At 36.1% G+C, this 18864-nt stretch overlaps 1 protein-coding gene and 1 pseudogene across 4 annotated transcripts in view; both read left to right on the top strand.

Annotated features, from left to right (window-relative positions):
* SPATA6 (spermatogenesis associated 6) overlaps positions 1 to 18864 on the top strand; it is a 142588-nt gene that overhangs the window by 102836 nt on the left and 20888 nt on the right. The gene's annotated exons all lie outside the window — the stretch shown is intronic.
* Positions 2798 to 4259, top strand: LOC144281991 (elongation factor 1-gamma pseudogene; annotated as a pseudogene).

Here is an 18864-nt window from a genome sequence, read left to right on the forward strand (position 1 = left end):
ATGATAATTATTTCATAGCCTTCAAAGTATGGAGACTCTTGTGGCCCGGTATAAAACACTTCCATTTCTTACAAATAGATTTTGTTCTAAATGGTAAAGTGGGGTGAGAAATAATTATTTTGAAATAAACTTCTCAGCTTATTTTTATGTTAATTAAATATTTAAAAGAAAAGATCAGGTTTACCAGGTGTAATATTAGAGAACATCAGTGTGAGAATATTTTCTGAGGTAAGACAAACAAACATATATATGAAGGACAGCTGGGGAATAATTGCAGTGTATTCTTTTTGTGTTTGATTTTTCTGTTTGTTTGTTTCATTCAGTAGTCTACTGAATCATTTATCATGAGTGTCATATTAGGAACTAGGCTTGGTCCTCACCATATAACTGGATTATTTGGCATTCCATGAGTTTGTACAGTTTTAAGTTTCTATATGTATAACTGTTTTTAAATTAAGCTTGTTTTCTGGCACCTAGGTGGCTCAATCAGTTAAGTGTCTGACTTTGGCTGAGGTCATGATCCCAAGGTCCTGGGATCAAGCCCTCCATTGGGCTCCCTGCTCAGCAGGGAGCCAGCTTCTCCCTCTTTCCTCTGCCTCTTCCCTGGCTTGTGCTCTCTCTCTCTCTCTTAAATAAATAAAACCTTTTTAAAAATTAAGCTTGTTTTCAAAACACAATATACATATAGAAAATGCACAAATCATAAGTAACAACTCTATGAATTATAATAATCAGCACACTCCTGTGTAAGCTGTCTACCCAAATCAAGAAATAAAATATTACCAGCTCTGCAGAAGCTTTTCTTTCCTCTCAGCTACTGCCACTCCAAGGGTAAACATTATCTAACTTTTAATAGTAAGATTAGTATTGTGTGTTTTAATCTTTATATAAATGACATCCTACAATATCTGCTTCTTTGTCTGACTTGTTTCACTTTGACTTTGCAATTCAGACTTCTTGGTACTGCACATATCTTATAATCAACAATAATTCTTTACTTTTGCCTGCTGTATGGTGTTTGTTATATGAAAACACTACTGTTGATTTATTCTTCCTTTTTTGATGGACATTTAGGTTGTTTCTGGTTTGGGCTATTGCAGAGGTGCTATAAGCATTTTATGCATACTTTGAGTATTGTTGTATTCTTCTTCTTTGGGTATGTATGTACTCTTCCTATTTGGAATTTCCCAGACATAGGGTATATATACATTCAGCTTCAGAAGGTGCCGTCAAAAAACAAAAAAATAAAGAAGGTGCCATCAAAGACTTTTTCAGGTAATTCTAACTACCTGTTAAAACATAACCTGAGAGGTATACATTTTAATCTTTTAATCATTATATTTAAAGTGCATATCTTATGAGTAGCACAAGGGGTTGTTTTTGTAGACTTAAGATCTAGAATTTTTATGTAGATTGATGTGGCTTTTGTTTGGATTAGTATTTTTTATAACTTTCTTTTTTATTAACTTGTTATTCATTTTTAACTCTTCTGTTATTGGTGGCTCTAGAGATTTCAACATGCATGTATGATAAATGATTTTTTTGTTGACCTCCCTAAAAATAATGAGGCCCTAAAACATTTAACCCTCTTTTAACCTGCCCCCTTTTTTGCATGTTTTTGGCATGCATTTTAATTCTATATACATAAAACACAAGAAATTAATTTTATTTATATAGTAATGTTTATTCATGTTAGTCATTTATATATTTTTTCTATTCTTCATTCTTTCCTTAACTTCCATGTTCCCCTATGGATTTTAGGGTCATTTTCCTTCTGCCTTTAATACTTCTTTCTTGACATTCCCCTGGCTATGAATTCTGATTTTGTTTGAAAACATCTTGGTTTTATTTTTTATGGGATAATTTTATTGGATATAAAACTCTAGGTTGGTAGTTATTTTCTTTGGTATTTTAAAGAAACTATTCCATTGTCTTCTGGCTTCTTTTGTGTCTTGAAAAGTAAGCTATTATGTCTTTGAAGTAATATGAAGATTTTTCATCTGCTCTGTTGCATTTAAGATTTACTCTTCAACTTTGCATTTAGTAATTTTACTATTATATACCTAACATGTCATATTGTTGGATTGATTTCTATGTTGAGTTTTCAGAGCTTCCTAAATTTGAAGGTTGGTATTTTCCATCAATTTTGGAAAACCTGTAGCCAGTCTTTCTTTAAACAGTGCTTATGCCCCATTATTTGTTTGTGTAGAACTCCCAATTATACTTGTATTAGATTTTTAGACTTATGTAAAATTTTTAAAAAATTTTAGATGCATATGCATCTTATGCTTATTTTGATATTTTTAATTCTTTACTTTCTCCTCTCTCTAGTTTGCATGCTTTCATGAGACATGTCCTCTAGTTTACTAGTCCTGTCTTCTGTGTTTACATTGATATCAAAACTGTTAATAAAGTAAAGCTGACGTAGAAGGGAATGTTTTCAACCTAATGAAGAGCATCTTTGAAAACCTATAGCTAATATGATACTTAATGTTATACTTAATGGTGAAAGACCGAATATTCAGTCTTTCAGAAACCATGATGCTCTCTCTTGATATTCTTTTAACATCATATGGAGAGTCTTAGACAATGCAGGAAGATAAGAAAGCGAAATAAAAGGGATACAGATTGGAAAGTAAGAAAAAAAAACATATTTGCAGAGGATATGATTTTACAGAAAAATCCACAGGATCTCCAGAAGAGCTCTCAGAACTAATAAGTGAGTTTAACAGGGTCACAAAATATAAAGAAAGCCAATTTTTCCCCTATATATCTGCAATGAATAATTGGAATTTTAAATTAAGAAATCCATACCAGCCTTTCTCTGCGGAATCACCATGGCGGCCGGGACCCTGTACACATATCCTGAAAACTGGAGGGCCTTCAAGGTTCTCATTGCTGCTCAGTACAGCGGAGCTCAGGTCCGCGTGCTCTCCGCACCACCCCACTTCCACTTTGGCCAAACCAACCGCACCCCTGAATTTCTCCGTAAATTTCCTGCCGGCAAGGTTCCAGCATTTGAGGGTGACGATGGATTCTGTGTGTTTGAGCAATGCCATTGCCTACTATGTGAGCAATGAGGAACTGTGGGGAAGTACTCCAGAGGCAGCAGCCCAGGTGGTGCAGTGGGTGGCTTTGCTGATAGCGACATAGTACCCCCAGCCAGTACCTGAGTGTTTCCTACCTTGGGCATCATGCACCACAACAAGCAGGCCACAGAGAATGCAAAGGAGGAAGTGAGGTGAATTCTGGGGCTCCTGGATATTCATTTGAAGACGAGGACTTTTCTGGTGGGTGAACGTGTGACACTGGCTGACATCACAGTTGTCTGCACCCTGTTGAGGCTCTATAAACAGGTCCTGGAGCCTTCTTTCCGCCAGGCCTTCCCCAATACCAACCGCTGGTTCCTTACCTTGCGTTAACCAGCCCCAGTTCCGGGCTGTCTTGGGGGAGGTGAAACTCTGTGAGAAGATGGCCCAGTTTGATGCTAAAAAGTTTGCGGAGAGCCAACCTAAAAAAGACACCTCACGGAAAGAGAAGGGTTCTCGGGAAGAGAAGCCGAAGCCCCAGGCTGAGCGGAAAGAGGAGAAGAAGGCTGCTGCCCCTGCTCCTGAGGAGGAAATGGATGAATGAGAGCAGACACTGGCTGCTGAGCCAAAGGCCAAAGACCCCTTTGCTCACCTGCCTAAGAGTACCTTAGTGTTGGACGAATTTAAGCGCAAGTATTCCAATGAGGACACTCTCACTGTGGCACTGCCGTATTTCTGGGAGCACTTCGATAAGGATGGCTGGTCCCTGTGGTACGCTGAATACCGGCTTCCCTGAGGAGCTCACTCAGACCTTTATGAGTTTTAACCTCATCACTGGAATGTTCCAATGGTTGGACAAGCTGAGGAAGAATGCCTTTTCCAGTGTCATCCTCTTTGGAACCAACAACAGCAGCTCCATTTCTGGAGTCTGGGTCTTCCGAGGCCAGGAGCTTGCCTTTCCGCTGAGTCCAGATTGGCAGGTGGACTACGAGTCCTATATGTGGCGGAAACTGGATCCTGGCAGCGAGGAGACCCAGACGCTGGTTCGAGAGTACTTTTCCTGGGAGGGGGCCTTCCAGCATGTGGGCACAACCTTCAATCAGGGCAAGATCTTCAAGTAAACATCTCTTGTCATCATCGCCTAGCTGCCTGTACCTGCCCTTCAGGGAGATGGGGGTCATTAAAGGAAACTGAACATTGAACCCTTAAAAAAAAAAAAAAAGAAAAGAAGTCCATACCATTTATAATAGCACCAGAAATTGAAGTGCTTAGATATAATCCTAACAAAATATGTGCAGTATTTGCGTTCTGAGAATTACAAAATGCTGTTGAACATCAAAGAAGATAGAACTAAATGAAGAAGTGCACCATGTTCACAGAATGGAGAAGTCAATATGAAGATGTCAGTTTTCCAATTTGGTCTCTAGATTCAGTGGAATCATAATTAAAACCCTATCAAAACTTTTTAGTAGAAATTGACAAGCTGATTCTAAAATGTATATGGAAAGGCAAAGGAAATTGAAAAACCAAAAACATAATTCTGAAAAAGAACAAAGTTGGAGGATCCATTACCTAATTTTAAGACTTGCTATAAAGCACAACAATGAAGACAGTGTGGTTTGACTAAATAATAGACATATAAAGAATAGATCCCCCAGGATAGACCCACATCAGTATTGTCAACTGAGCTTTGACAAAAGTGCAAAGTCAATTAAACGGAGACTTTGCATTTGCTGTCTTTTCAATGCATGGTTCTGGATTTTTAAAAGTGAACATTTAAAAATAAACCTAAAACATAGTAGATAATCTATTTATATTTGTAAATTACTTTTAAGGTATGACACCAAACACATGATCCATTTAAAAATTTGATAACTTGAACTCCATTAAAATTTAAAAATTTTGTTCTGTGAAAGACACTGTTAAGAGAATAGAATGACAAGTCATAGTCTGGATGAAAATATTTGCAAATCACATACATGACTAAGGATTTGCATCCAGAATTTTTAAAAAAATCCTCTTAAAACTCAGGCAGTACCCACCATTTGCTTCAACGTGGATGGAACTGGAGGGTATTATGCTGAGGGAAGTAAGTCAATCGGAGAAGGACAAACATTATATGTTCTCATTCATTTGGGGAATATAAATAATAGTGAAAGGGAATATAAGGGAAGGGAGAAGAAGTGTGTGGGAAATATCAGAAAGGGAGACAGAACATAAATACTCCTAACTCTGGGAAATGAACTAGGGGTGGTGGAAGGAGAGGAGGGCGGGGGGTGGGGGTGAATGGATGATGGGCACTGAGGGGGCACTTGACGGGATGAGCACTGGGTGTTTTTCTGTATGTTGGCAAATTGAACACTAATAAAAAATAAATTTATTATAAAAAAAACCTCAGGCAGTAAATCTGAACAGACATTTCACCAAATAAACATGAAAAGATGCTCAATAATCATCATAGAAATGAAAGTAAAACTGCAATGAGATACCACTGCCACCTTATAGAATTGTTTAACAGAAACAACCAAAAAAACTTATACTAGTAAATGCTGTCAAGGATGTGGAGCAATAGAAATTCTCATTCAGTCCTGGTGGGAATGCCCAGTAGTACAGCCACAAGATAGTTTGGCAATTACATATAAGGTTAAACACACTTATCATACAACCCAGCAATCCTACACTTAGGTATTTCCCCAAATGAATTGAAAACTTAGGTTCACATAAAAACCTGTACATGGAAAAAAAAAAAAACCTGTACATGAATGTTTGTAGAAAGTTTATTCATAATTGCCCAAAATTAGAGGCAGTCAATATGTTCTTCAAAGGCAAATGGCAAACAAACTATGGTATAGCCATTATATGGAATATAACTCAGCAATAAAAAAGGATGAACTAGAGAGTCACCTGACGACTCTTGATTTTGGTTCAGGTCATGATCTCAGGGTTGTGGGATCAAGCCCTGTGTCAGGCTCCATGCTCAGCAGGGAATCTGCTTGAGATTCTCTCTCTCCCTCTTTGCCTACTCCTCTCCCCATCTCTAAAACTATAATCTTTTTTAAGAAGTGAGATTTTTTTTTTAAGATTTATTTATTCATGAGAGACAGAGAGAGAGAGAGAGAGAGAGAGAGAGAGAGGCTGAGACACAGGCAGAGGGAAAAGAAGGCTCCTCACAGGGAGCCCGATGTGGGACTTGATCCCAGATCCCGGGATCACACACTGAGCTGAAGGCAGACGCTCAACCACTGAGCCACCCTGACGTCCCAAAAAAGTGAGATTTAAATTCATATAATAACATGGTTAGTCTTAAATTCAGTTTGCTGAGTGAAAGAAGCTAGGACTCAAAGCTTTATAAAATGGTATGATTTTATTTATGTGAGTGACATTGTTGAAATATTAAAGTATGGGTGAGTCAGAAGAGGTTGACTACAAAGAAATTAGTTTCACAGGGAGATTTTTAGAGTATTGGAACTGATTGTTACTGAAGTTGCATTATGCATTTGTTACTTTATGTATTTGTTACCTTATGCATTTGTCAAAACTACTAGAAATATACATCAGAAAGAAATTTACTGAATGAAAAAAGAAAAAATAACAAGTGTTGATATTTGGGCTTCTGAAGATTTAATGCAGATTATAACAAATGAATCTAAAGGTTCTAAAATTACAAGATATAGCTTTAAATTAGCTTACCTAAATGACTTTGGAGTATTATGTTTTGGCTGGATACTATGAGGCTAAAGACAAAAAGAACTATTTAATCACTACATTCTATTGCAGCGATTTGTAATAGAGAGCTCTCGAAAGAGCCAGAGTAAATATTTTTTGTGTCATAGGGTCCCTGTCACACTACTCAACTCTGCTGTTACAGCACTAAAGCAGACATAGACAATAGGTAAACAGATGAGTGTTTCTGTAGTCCAGTAAAACTTTATCCATATGTACTAATATGTGAATTTTATATGATATTTATGAAACTTTTTCCCCCAGCTATTTAAAATTTTTTTTTGTTTTTACCTATCAGGCCTTACAAAAACAGGCAAGGGCCAGAAATGCCCTGGGAGTTGAAGTTTGCCACACCGTATTCTATTAGATGAGTGTGATTCTTACAAGGGTATGGATTAGCAATTCTGAAAATACTTTACATTTATATGAGAGTTTTACATTTATATGAGAGTTGAACAAGTAAGTAAATAAATCATAAAGACAACCAGATTTTTAATCATAGTATACCCTATGTTACATCCATGTTTATTTTGATATATATACAGAGAGAATGACTCAGATATAGATATGAGCATATATTGAGATTAGTACACATCCATATTTCCTAGTTTTGTTCTCTAAAAGTCTCAAAAGGAGTGGCAACCCAATAGCAATGAACACACCCAGCTCTCCCAGATCTTGGTTTCTGAATACCCATATTCAGTAAAAGTTATTGGGACTCTTGGAGCAATAGCTGATTCTGAGGCTGGGACAGGGAAAACACAAGATTAGGATGGAATATTTTGCAGTATGGAATGTGAGGAATTGCTTTTAAAATAAAAGAAGGGGGGTAGTAAGGAGAACAGGAGCATATCAAAAGAACACAGGAGCCCATCTGAAGTCCCAGTGACCATTGTTAGAATAATTTGAGCAACAAAATAAATAGCAATATTTGGATTATAGCTGAAAGAATAAAAGAATAAAATAAAATCCATGAGTTGATATAAGCAAAACAATGAATGACTAGGAATGAGAATGGACACATCTTCTTTACAGAAGAATTGTAAATAATAATTGTGGATATTGCCTCTTTCATGAGGTGTGGAGCTTAATTCCTCTTCCCTTGAGCATAGGCTAGACTTAGTGATTTGTTTCTGATGAATAAAGTATGGAGAAATCGGTAGACACCACGTTCACAAAGTGATCAGAATTAACATCATGCTGGCATCCTGTATTCCCTGATATCAAGTAATACGAAGGGCACTGCTCTCTGACATTGTTCCCCAAAACCCATAACCCTAGTCTAAACATGAAAAAAATATCAGACAAAATCAAATTGAGAAACTTTCCACAAAATCCCTGAGTAGTACTTTTCTAAACCATCAAGGTCATGAGAAACAAAGAAGGACAAACTTGGCACAGATTGGAGGAGACTAAGAAATGATGACTAAAAGCATCATGGTATCCTTATTGGATCCTGGAATAGAAGTGCCTTACTGGAAAAACTGGTGCAATCCAAATAAAGTCCGCAGTGGAGATAATTACTGTACTAATGTTACTTTCTTAGGTTTGCAAAATCAGCTATAGCTATATTAAGATATAAACTTTGAGAACCGGGGTGAAGGGTGAAGTTCCCGGGTACAACTCTTTTATCTTTGCCACTGTTTTGTAAATCTAAATATTCAAAAATAAAAAGTTAAACTACCATTGACCCTTGAACAATGTGGGGGTTACAGGCTCCAGACCTTCTTCCTTTGCACAGTCAGAAATCTGCATATAACTTTTGATGCCCCAAAACTTAACTACTAATAGTAGTTGACCAGAAGCCTAACCAGTAACATAAAATAGTTGATTAACACATATTTTGTATATGTATTGGGCCTGTGGTTGCACAAAGCATAGATTCCTAGCATTTTGTTCTATGCTGTATACACATATGCCCCCAGGAAACCACCAGTTGCAGACCTTTACTTTACCTCTTCTCTCAGGAATGTTAGTACCACTAGTACTACTATGTAAGCAGCTCCCTAGTGCCTTTGAACAAAAACAAACTATGTAAATATATATGTGCATACACACACACACATATTTGCATGCATGCAGCTGGCTTAAACTGTACACTAATCTCAGTATCTTAAATTGGTTTACACTAAGAGCAGCTTGAATACAAGCTCTTAAACTTAGTCATATTTTTCTGCCTAGGTTAATTCACATATACTGAGCATTCTCAACCAAATATCTGCGTGCTCTGCATCTGCCACTATGCACAGCACTGGAGATCTTTTCGTAAAATCAAATTTCCTGCCCATAAGGAACTTTATAATTCCCTGAGTTGCATGGTAATGATATTTTGTCTGTAGTGTTTATTCTTGAAAGTTACTTTGGCTGGATATAAAAATCCTTGGCTTACATTTTTTTTTTTTACTTTAAATATGTTATTTGATTGTGACAGAGAATGTTTCTGTCAAAATCTGCTTAAAATCCAATTTTCTTTCCCTTGTGAGGGATTTGCTCCTTTAGTTTGGAAAGTCAAGCTAAAATATTGTGCACTTTCCCCCCCTTCATTTTACATCATGGTGTTGATTATTCGGGATTGATTTTTTTCCCCAATGTATGTCATGTGTCTTTCATTATGTTTTCAATATGTTTGTGAATATAACTTTTATTTTTAATTAAATTTTTTTATTTTAAATTTTACTTAGTTAACATACAGCACAATATTGGTTACTGGAGTAGAGTTCAGTGATTCATCACATATATTCAACACCCAGTGCTCATCACAAGTGCCCTCTTTAATACCCATCATACATCTAGCCCAACCCCTACCCACCCACCTCCTTCCATCAACCTCTATTTGTTCGTTATCATTAAGAGTCTCTTGTGGTTTGTTTCTCTATTTTCCCCTCCTTCCCATATGTTCATCTGCTTTCTTCAATTCCCCATATGACTGAGATTATATGGTACTTGTCCTTCTCTGATTGACATGTACCCCTCTGAATCTGTATTTTTTTTTTTTATCCTTTGGATAAATACCTAGTAGTGCAATTGCTAGATCACAGGGTAGTTCTATTTTTAACTTTTTGAGGAACCTCCACACTGTTCTCCAGAGTAGCTGCACCAGTTTGCATTCCCATTAGCAATGCAAGGGGGTTCCCCTTTCTCTGCATCTTCACCAAAATCTGTTGTTTCTTATGTTGTTAATTTTAGCCATTTTGACAAGTGTGAGGTGATATCTCATCATGGTTTTGATTTGTAGTTCCCTGGTGATGAATGATGTTTAGCATCTTTTCATGTGTCTGTTGGCCATCTGAAAAAGTGTCTATTCGTGTCTTCTGCCCATTTCTTAACTGGATTATTTGTTTTTTGGATGTTGAGTGTGATAAGTTCTTTATAGAGTTTGGATGCTAACTCTTTAATCAGATATGTTGTTTGCAAATATCTTCTTCCATTCCATAGGCTTTTAGTTTTTATTGATAGCTTCCTTTGCTGAGCAGAAGCTTTTTATTTTAATGTTCATTTTTGCTTTTGTTTCCCTTGCCTCTGAAAGCGTGTCTAATAAGAAGTTGCTATAGCTGAGGTCAAAGCGGTTTCTGCCTGTGTTCTCCTTTAGGATTTGTAGGATTTGTTGCCTCATACAAATTTTAGGATTGTTTGTTCTAGCTCTGTGGAAAACACAGGTATTTTGATTGCATTTAATTTGTAGATTGTTTTGGGTAGGACAGACATTTATCGACGTTTGTTCTTTCAATCCATGAGCATGGAATGCTTTTCCATTTCTCTGTGTCCTCTTCAATTTCTTTCATAAGTATTCTGTAGTTTTCAGAATACAGATCTTCTGCCTCATTAGTTAGGCTTATTCCTAGGAATCTTACCGTTTTGGGTGCAATTCCAAATGGAATCGATTTTTTAATTTCTTTTTCTGCTGCTTCATTATCGGTGTATAGAAATGCAGCAGATTTTCTGCACATTGATTTTATATCCTGCAACTTTGCTGAATTCATGTATTAATTCTAGCAGTTTTTTGGTAGAGTCTTTCAGGTTTCTATATAGAATATCATATCATCTGCCAACAGTGAAAGTTTGACCTTTTTGCTGATTTGGATGCCTCTTATCTCTCTCTCTTTTTTTCTTCTGATTGCTGAGGCTAAGATTTCTAGTACTATGTTAAATAGTAATGATGAGAATGGACATCCTTGTCTTCTTCCTGACCTTAGGGGAAAGGCTCTCAGTTTTTTCCCCATTGAGGATGATATTAGCTGTAGGGCTTTTACATATGGCCTTTATAATATTGAGGTATTTTCCATCTATCCCCTGCTTTGTGGAGGGTTTTTATCAAGAATGGATGCTATATTTTGTCAAATGATTTTTCTGCATCTACTGACAAGATAATATGGTTCTTTTATTAATGCAGTGCATCATATTTATTAATTTGTGAATATTGAACCAACCCTGCAGCCCAGGTATAAATCCTACTTGATTGTGGAGCATAATTATTATTATTTATTTATTTATTTATTTTTTTAAGATTTTATTTATTTATGATAGTCACAGAGAGAGAGAGAGGGGCAGAGACACAGGCAGAGGGAGAAGCAGGCTCCATGCACCGGGAGCCTGACGTGGGATTCGATCCCGGGACTCCAGGATCGCGCCCTGGGCCAAAGGCAGGCGCCAAACCGCTGCGCCACCCAGGGATCCCAAGCATAATTATTTTAATTTGATGTTGAATTTGATTGGCTAGTGTTTTATTGAGAATTTTTGCATCCATATTCATCAGGGATATTGGCCTGGTCTGTAATTCTCCTTTTTATTGGAGTCTTTGTCTGGTTTTGGAATCCCAGTAATGCTGGCTTCATTGAATGAGTTTGGAAGTTTTCCTTCCATTTCTATTTTTTTGGAACAGTTTAAGAAGAATAGGTATTAACTCTTCTTTAAATGTTGTAGAATTCCCTTGGGAAACTATCTGGCCAAGGACTTTTGTTAGTTGGGAGACTTTTGATTATTGATTCAATTTCTTTGCTGGTTATGGGTATGTTCAAATATTCTATTTCTTCCTGTTTCAGTTTTGGTAGTTTGTCTGTTTCTTCCAGATTGCCCAGTTTGTTGGCATATAATTTTTCATAGTATTCTCTAACAATTGTTTGTATTTCTGTGGTATTGGTTGTTAACTCTCTTCTTTCATTTGTGATTTTATCTATTTGGGCCCTTTTCTTTTGGTAAGTCTGGATAGGGGTTTATCAATTTTATTAATTCTTTTAAAGAACCAGCTCTTAGTTTCACTGATCTGTTCTACTGGAGGTTTTTTTTTTGGTTTCTACATCACTTATTTATGCTCTTTATTATTTCCTTCTTATGCCAGCTTTAGTTTGCTGTTCCTTTTCTAGCTCCATTAGCTGTAAGATTAGGCTGTGTATTTTAGCAAGACTTTTCTTGCTTCTTGAGATAGGCCTGTGTTGCAGTATACTTCCCTCTTAGGACTGCCTTTGCTGCATCCCAAAGATCTTGGACTGTCATATTTTCATTTGCTTCCATGTATTCTTTTTTTTACTTCTTCTTTAATTTTCTAGTTAACCCATTCATTCTTTAGCAGTATGTTCTTTAACCTTAATGTATTTGAAGTCCCTACAAATTTTTTCTTGTGGTTGACTTCAAGTGTCATAGCATTGTGGTCCGAAAATATGCATGGTATGATTCAATCTTTTTATACTTGTTGAGGGCTGATTTGTGAACCAGTATGTGATCTATTCTGGAGGATATTCCATGTGTATTCAAAAAGAATGTGTACTCTGAAATGCTCTGAATATATCTGTGAAGTCTATGTGGCCCAGTGTGTCATTCAAAGCCATTGTTTCCTTGTTGATTTTCTGCTTAGATGCTCTGTCCATTGCTATAAGTGGGGTGTTAAAGTCCCCTACTATTACTGTATTATTATCAATGAGTTTCTTTTTGTTTATTATTAATTGATTTATATATTTGGGTGCTCCCAAGTTGGGGACATAAATATTTACAATTGTTAGGTATTCTTGATGGATAGACCCTTTAATTATAATATAATGCCCTTCTTCATCTCTTAGTACAGTCTTTGTTTTAAAATCTAGTTTGTCTGAGGGATCCCTGGGTGGCTCAGCGGTTTAGCGCCGCCTTTGGCCCAGGGTGTGATCCTGGAGTCTGGGGATCGAGTCCCACATCAGGCTCCTTACATGGAGCCTGCTTCTCCCTCTGGCTGTGTCTCTGCCTCTCTCTCTCTCTCTCTCTCTCTTTCTGTCTCTCATGAATAAATAAATAAAATCTTTAAAAAAAAATCTAGTTTGTCTGATAATAAGTATGGCTACTCCAGCCTTCTTTTGATGTCCATTAGCATGATAGATTGTTCTCCTTATCCTCATTTTCAATCTGTAGGTGTCTTGAGGTCTAAAATTATTATCTTGTAGGCAGCATATAGATAGATCTTTTTTATTTATTTATTTATTTATTTATTTATTTATTTATTTATTTATTTATTTATTTATTTTTTTAGATAGATCTTTTAAAATCCATTCTGATACCCTGTGTCTTTTGATTGGAGCTTTTGGTGATTTTTCTACACTCAAAGAGTCCCCCTTAACATTTCTTACATGACTGGTTTAGTAATTATGAACTCCTTCAGTTTTTGTCTGGGAAACTCTTTCACTCTCCTTCTATTCTGAATTACAGCCTTGCTGAATAAAGTAATCTTGGCTGCATATTTTTTCTCATTAAGCACATTGAATATATCCTGCCACCCCTTCCAACCTGCCTAGTTGCAAACCTGATCTATCTTACCTTGCAAGTTAAAGACTTTTTTTCCCCTTGCTGCATTCGGGATTCTTTCTGTGTCTGTTTATTTTGTAAATTTGACTATGATAGGCCTTGGCAATGGTTGGCTTTTGTTGAATTTATTGAGAGTTTTCTGTGCTTCTTGGATTTTGATGCCTATATCCTTCCACAGATAGGGAAGTTTTCACCTGTAACTTGCTCAAATAAACCTTTTGCCCCTTTTCCTCTATCTTCATCTTCTGGGACTCCTATAATATGAATGGTATTCTATTTTAATAAGTTGTTGAGTTCCCTAAGTCTACCTTCATGATCCATTACTTCTAATCTTCTGTGTCACTGATTCATTCCTCTGCCTTATCTATCCGTCATTTTTATGGCATTCATTTGGGCTTTTTTTCAGTTAAAACATTTTTAATTTTGGCCTGACTAGATTTTAGTTCTTTTATTTCTGCAGTAAGAGATTCTCTAGTGTCATTTCTGCTTTTTTCAAGCCCAGTTAGTATCCTTATAATTGTTTTAAATTCTCTTAAATTTGTTCTTTTATTTTTGGGGTAAAAACGGTTATCAGTGATTTTTTGCCTACCAGTATTCTCACCCCTGTGTAGTTTTGTCCCACCTCACGTGAATAGGGATGATCTGTGTAAACAATAGATTATTACAGAAATAAGAGTTACGAATTCTGAGGCTAGATCAAAAAGAATTAAAGCTTCTTTCTTGTTCTCATAAGATCATTTACTCTTGGGAAGACAAATTGTCAGGTCATGAAGACACAGTACATTTTCCATCTGTTTTGTGAGCATGAGTTTTCTGGCATGATTTTTCTTTTTTTTAAATTAAGGTCTCCTTATTTGGTCTTTTTCCCCCTCTCTTAAAACTTTTTATGAAATTTAACCCATTTATGATGATTATTTTATAAAATTATTTTTTCATGAACTTTTAGAAAGGGACATAGGATTTAGAATTTTTCTAATGTGAAGTTTGAGAGCTCTTTTTTTCTGTCTTCATTTGTTCTAAAGTATGGCAGCTTAGCTTCTGACATTTCCTGGCTCCTTCTTCTTCCCAATTTTTATATAGAATTTTTCTTTCCTTTGCTTTTACTTCACTGCTCAATTTGTCTTTTTTTTTTCCAGATGTTTATACACAGTGTAAAGTTTTATCTTGGAAGGTGACTTTGGCATATTAGTTTTGAGAGTTAATGAGTTCCAGACTGCTCCAGCTCCTTCAGAATTTGTTGTAAATCCTTTGTACTCATCACTATGAGAGTGGGAGAAATCTTTTCCAGTTCCAGTTTCTGAATTGGCTCACCAAGCTTTTGAGTGAATACTCTTTTTTGTTACTTTGAAGTTATTTGGTTTATCAGATGCCTCAATGTTTTCCTCTGATTTCTCCTCCACAGATGGTATTACCATCTCATGTACCTACTGGGAGTTTATGAGTATCTCCTGATATTTTAGAGTTCATGGGAATATCTTGTCATTTAATTTGGTTGCAAATAAAAAATAATTTGGTTGCAGATGTTTCCCATGGATTTTTTAGTATTGCTATTTTAGGTAATTTTTAAAATTGTATTTCAGTATAATGTACTTTAATCTTAAGTTGTACAGCAAAGTGAGTTTTTAAAAAGTGAACCCATGAATGAACAGCATCCAGGTCAGAGACATGACAACCCAAAATGCCTCTGGTGCCTTCTTCAGTCACTACACAACTTACTATTCTAATATATAACAACATATAGACTAGTTTTATGTGTTTTTGAACATTTCATAAATGGAATCATATGGTATTTACCCTTTTGTATTTGATTTTTTCGGCTGATCATTATGTTTATGACATACATGTGCTTCCTTTTTATTATTATGTAGTGGGAATCAGCAAACTATAGCCCACAAACATATTCCAGACTTTTACATTTTAAATAAAGTTATATTGGAATATGGATAGACCTATTTGTTTGGCTATCCTCAAGCTACAACAGCAGAAATGAGCAATTGTGATAAAGAGCACATAACTTGCAAAGCTGAATATATATATGATTTGGTCCTTCTCTGTCTTTTTTTTTTTTTTTTTTTAAGATTTCACTTATTTATTCATGAGAGAGAGAGAGAGAAGAAAGGGGGGGCGGGGTAGAGGGAGAAGCAGATTCCATGCAGGGAGCCTGATGTGGGACTCGATCCCAGGTGTCCAGGATCAGGCCCTGGGCTGAAGGCGGCGCTAAACCACTGAGCCACCCAGACTGCCCTGATTTGGCCCTTCAAAGAATAGTTTGCCAATCCTTGCTTTATAGTATTTCAATAAATATCAAAATTTATCAGTTCTTTTTATTTGGGGCTAATACAAATAGTACTGCTATCAATATTATTATATATGTTCTTTGATGAACATAAATATGTATTCCTGTTGAATATATGCCTAAAAATGGAATTACTGAGTTATAAGGAATGTGTATTCTTCTGTAGATGATACTGCCAGAGTTTTTTCAAAGTGATTCAGTATCAGTGGTTGAATGTTCTAGTTTTCTGCATCCTTGCTAACACAGTGTGTTTTCTGGGTTTTATTTTCCCATTATAGGTATTCCAGAGAGTATGAATTGATCATGTATTATGGATTTGCTTTGCATATTCTGAAACCATCTTACCAGATGCATACAGTTTGGATTGTGGGGATTTTTTTTCTGGGTAATTGGCCTGTTTGTCATTGGGAAATGTCTTTACCTCTAGGAAAGCTGCTTGCCTTCAAGTATAGTTTGTCTGATATTATTATAGCCATATCAACTTTCTTTTGGTTAATGTTGATTGGTATTTTTCATTTTTTTTATTTTTGCCCCTTGTGTGCCCCTGTATTTAAGATGTATGCATTATATGGTTGAGTTTTGTATTACTCAGTCTTTCTCTTTATTTAGTATAATCATTTAATTACTGATGTTGTTGGGTTTATATCATCCTTCTATTTTTCTATCTGACAGATCTGTTAGTGTTTGTTTTTTCAATCTCCTGCATGTCTCCTTTGACTGAGATATTTTTATTCCTTTTTCTCCCTCTTTTAACTCATAGGGTATATATTTGCTTATTATTCTTTTAATATTGCCCTGTAAAATACATGTATCCTCTATTACAATCTAATACAATTTTTTTCTTTGCCAGTTTTTTGATGATGCTAAAATTTTAGAATACTTACACTCCATTTAAACTCCTTTCTTCTTTATTTATCTTTATTCCTTACTTCTTGGGTGTCCAGTTACATCTACTAGACCTTTCGGTTGTCTCCCAGTTTCTTACACTTCTTTCTGTATTTATCATTCTGTTTTCTCTTTTATTAGCATTTCCTATGAACCTATATTCTGCTTCACTGATCTTGTCTTCTCCTGTTTCCGATATACTGTTAAACCCATCTATTTAGTTCTTTATTTATCCTATTTAATGTTCAGATATAAACTATCTCTTTAATTTTTATAAATGCCAATGTTTCTGGAAATCCTTAACCTTTATGTATATTTTGTTCAACTTTTAATCTGTTTTTTCGAACATATTGATCGTAATTTAAAGTGCTTATTTCCTCATTTTGATACCAGGCTTACACTTGTGATCTATTTCCTTTATCTTTTTTTACTCTTGCTTACTGGTTGTACTGTCCTGACTGTACCACTGATTTCATAGTTAAATTCTAGACATTTTTTAAAGAACTTTAAGATTTTTCCAGATGATGAGACATTTCCCTCTTTACTAGTCAGGTAGCATCAGGGGCTAACCTTGATTCAAAAGAGACAAAATTAGTTTGAAGCTATATTGATGTATTGGTAAATCTCAGTTTACCAATCTCAGTAAGGTAAATCCTTAATCAAACTTTCCTTAAATCTCACCTCACCTCTCTTTTTTTGATAATTAGCCTCCATTTCAAGTCAGAGTTTTTCAGATCTTTGTCTTCTGAAGAAACTGAGGCAATTTCTGTCCTACTTCTCAGAAAGTTTAGGTTTAGTTCCTTACATTTCCATACCAGGAACATTCAGAAAATATTCATGTATTTGAGTCCTTTCTCATCTCTGTTTTTATGACATCAGCTTTACATAGTCACCAAGATAGCTCCTGGTTTCTGTCTGCCAGCACCAGCTCTATGACCAGTTCTAGATGCTCCCAGAAGTCAAGTGCCCTTAGGGTAAATGTGATTGTAACTGGTAAGTAACAATTCACTACTTCTCAACGCTTTCAGCTCTCACTTGCTCTGTTACAAAAGTCTTTTTTTCCTGACAGATGTTTGTCTTTTTTTTTTTTAAGATTTTATTCATTTATTCATGAGAGACACACAGAGAGAGAGAGAGAGAGAGAAGCAGAGACACAGGCAGAGGGAGAAGTAGACTCCATCCCGGATCCGGGATCACTCCCTGAGCTGAAGGCAGAAGCTCAACCGCTGAGCCACCCAGGTCCCCAGATGTTTGTCTTTTAATTACCATCTAGTTATATGGCATGCATCTTTTGCATTCTAGTTTTCAACAAGAGTATTGGTCTGCTCTGAATTATTCTATCTAACCACTAAACAATATATGTTTTTATGAGGAGATTTGTGCCTCTAAATATTATGTTTTGTATTGGTACCATAACAAATTATCACAAGCTTAGTAGATCAAATCGATTACCTTACATTGCTATAGATCTGAACATGGATCTCACTGGGCTAAACTCAAGGTGTTAGCAGAACTGTTTTCTTTATAGTGTTTCCAGGGAAGGTTCAACTTTTGCATTTTCCAGCTCTTGGTGATCACCGACATTCCTTGGCATGTGGCCATTTCTCTTCATTTTCAGAGCCAGCAACATTGCATCCCCCTTGACTCTTATTCTTTTTTTTAAGATTTATTTATTTTTGAGAGAGAGAGAAAGAAAGAGCATGTGGGGGAGGCACAGAGAGAAAGAATCTTCAAGCAGATTCCCACTGAGTGAGGAGCCCATGAGATCATGACTTGAGCCCCTTGACCCTAATTCTTAATCACATCTCCCCTCTGTCTGATCATGGCCATGAAAGATTTTTCTGCTTTTAAGAAGTCATTTCTTTGGGATCTCTGCGTGGCTCAGCGGTTGAGCTTCTATCTTCAGTCCAGGGCGTGATCCTGGAGTTCTAGGATTGAGTCCCACATCGGGCTCCCTGCGAGGAACCTGCTTCTCCCCCTGCCTATGTCTCTGCCTCTCTCTATGTGTCTCTCATGAATAAATAAAATCTTAAAAAAATAAAAAAGTCAATTGATTAGATTGGGCCCACAGATAATCCAAGGTAATCTTCCCTTCTCAAGATCCTTATCCTTAGTCAAATCTACAAAATCCCCTGCTGCTATAAAAGGTTACGTATTCTTTGGTTC

This window comes from Canis aureus, chromosome 13 (assembly GCF_053574225.1).
Source record: "Canis aureus isolate CA01 chromosome 13, VMU_Caureus_v.1.0, whole genome shotgun sequence".
Taxonomy (NCBI): Eukaryota; Metazoa; Chordata; class Mammalia; order Carnivora; family Canidae; genus Canis; species Canis aureus.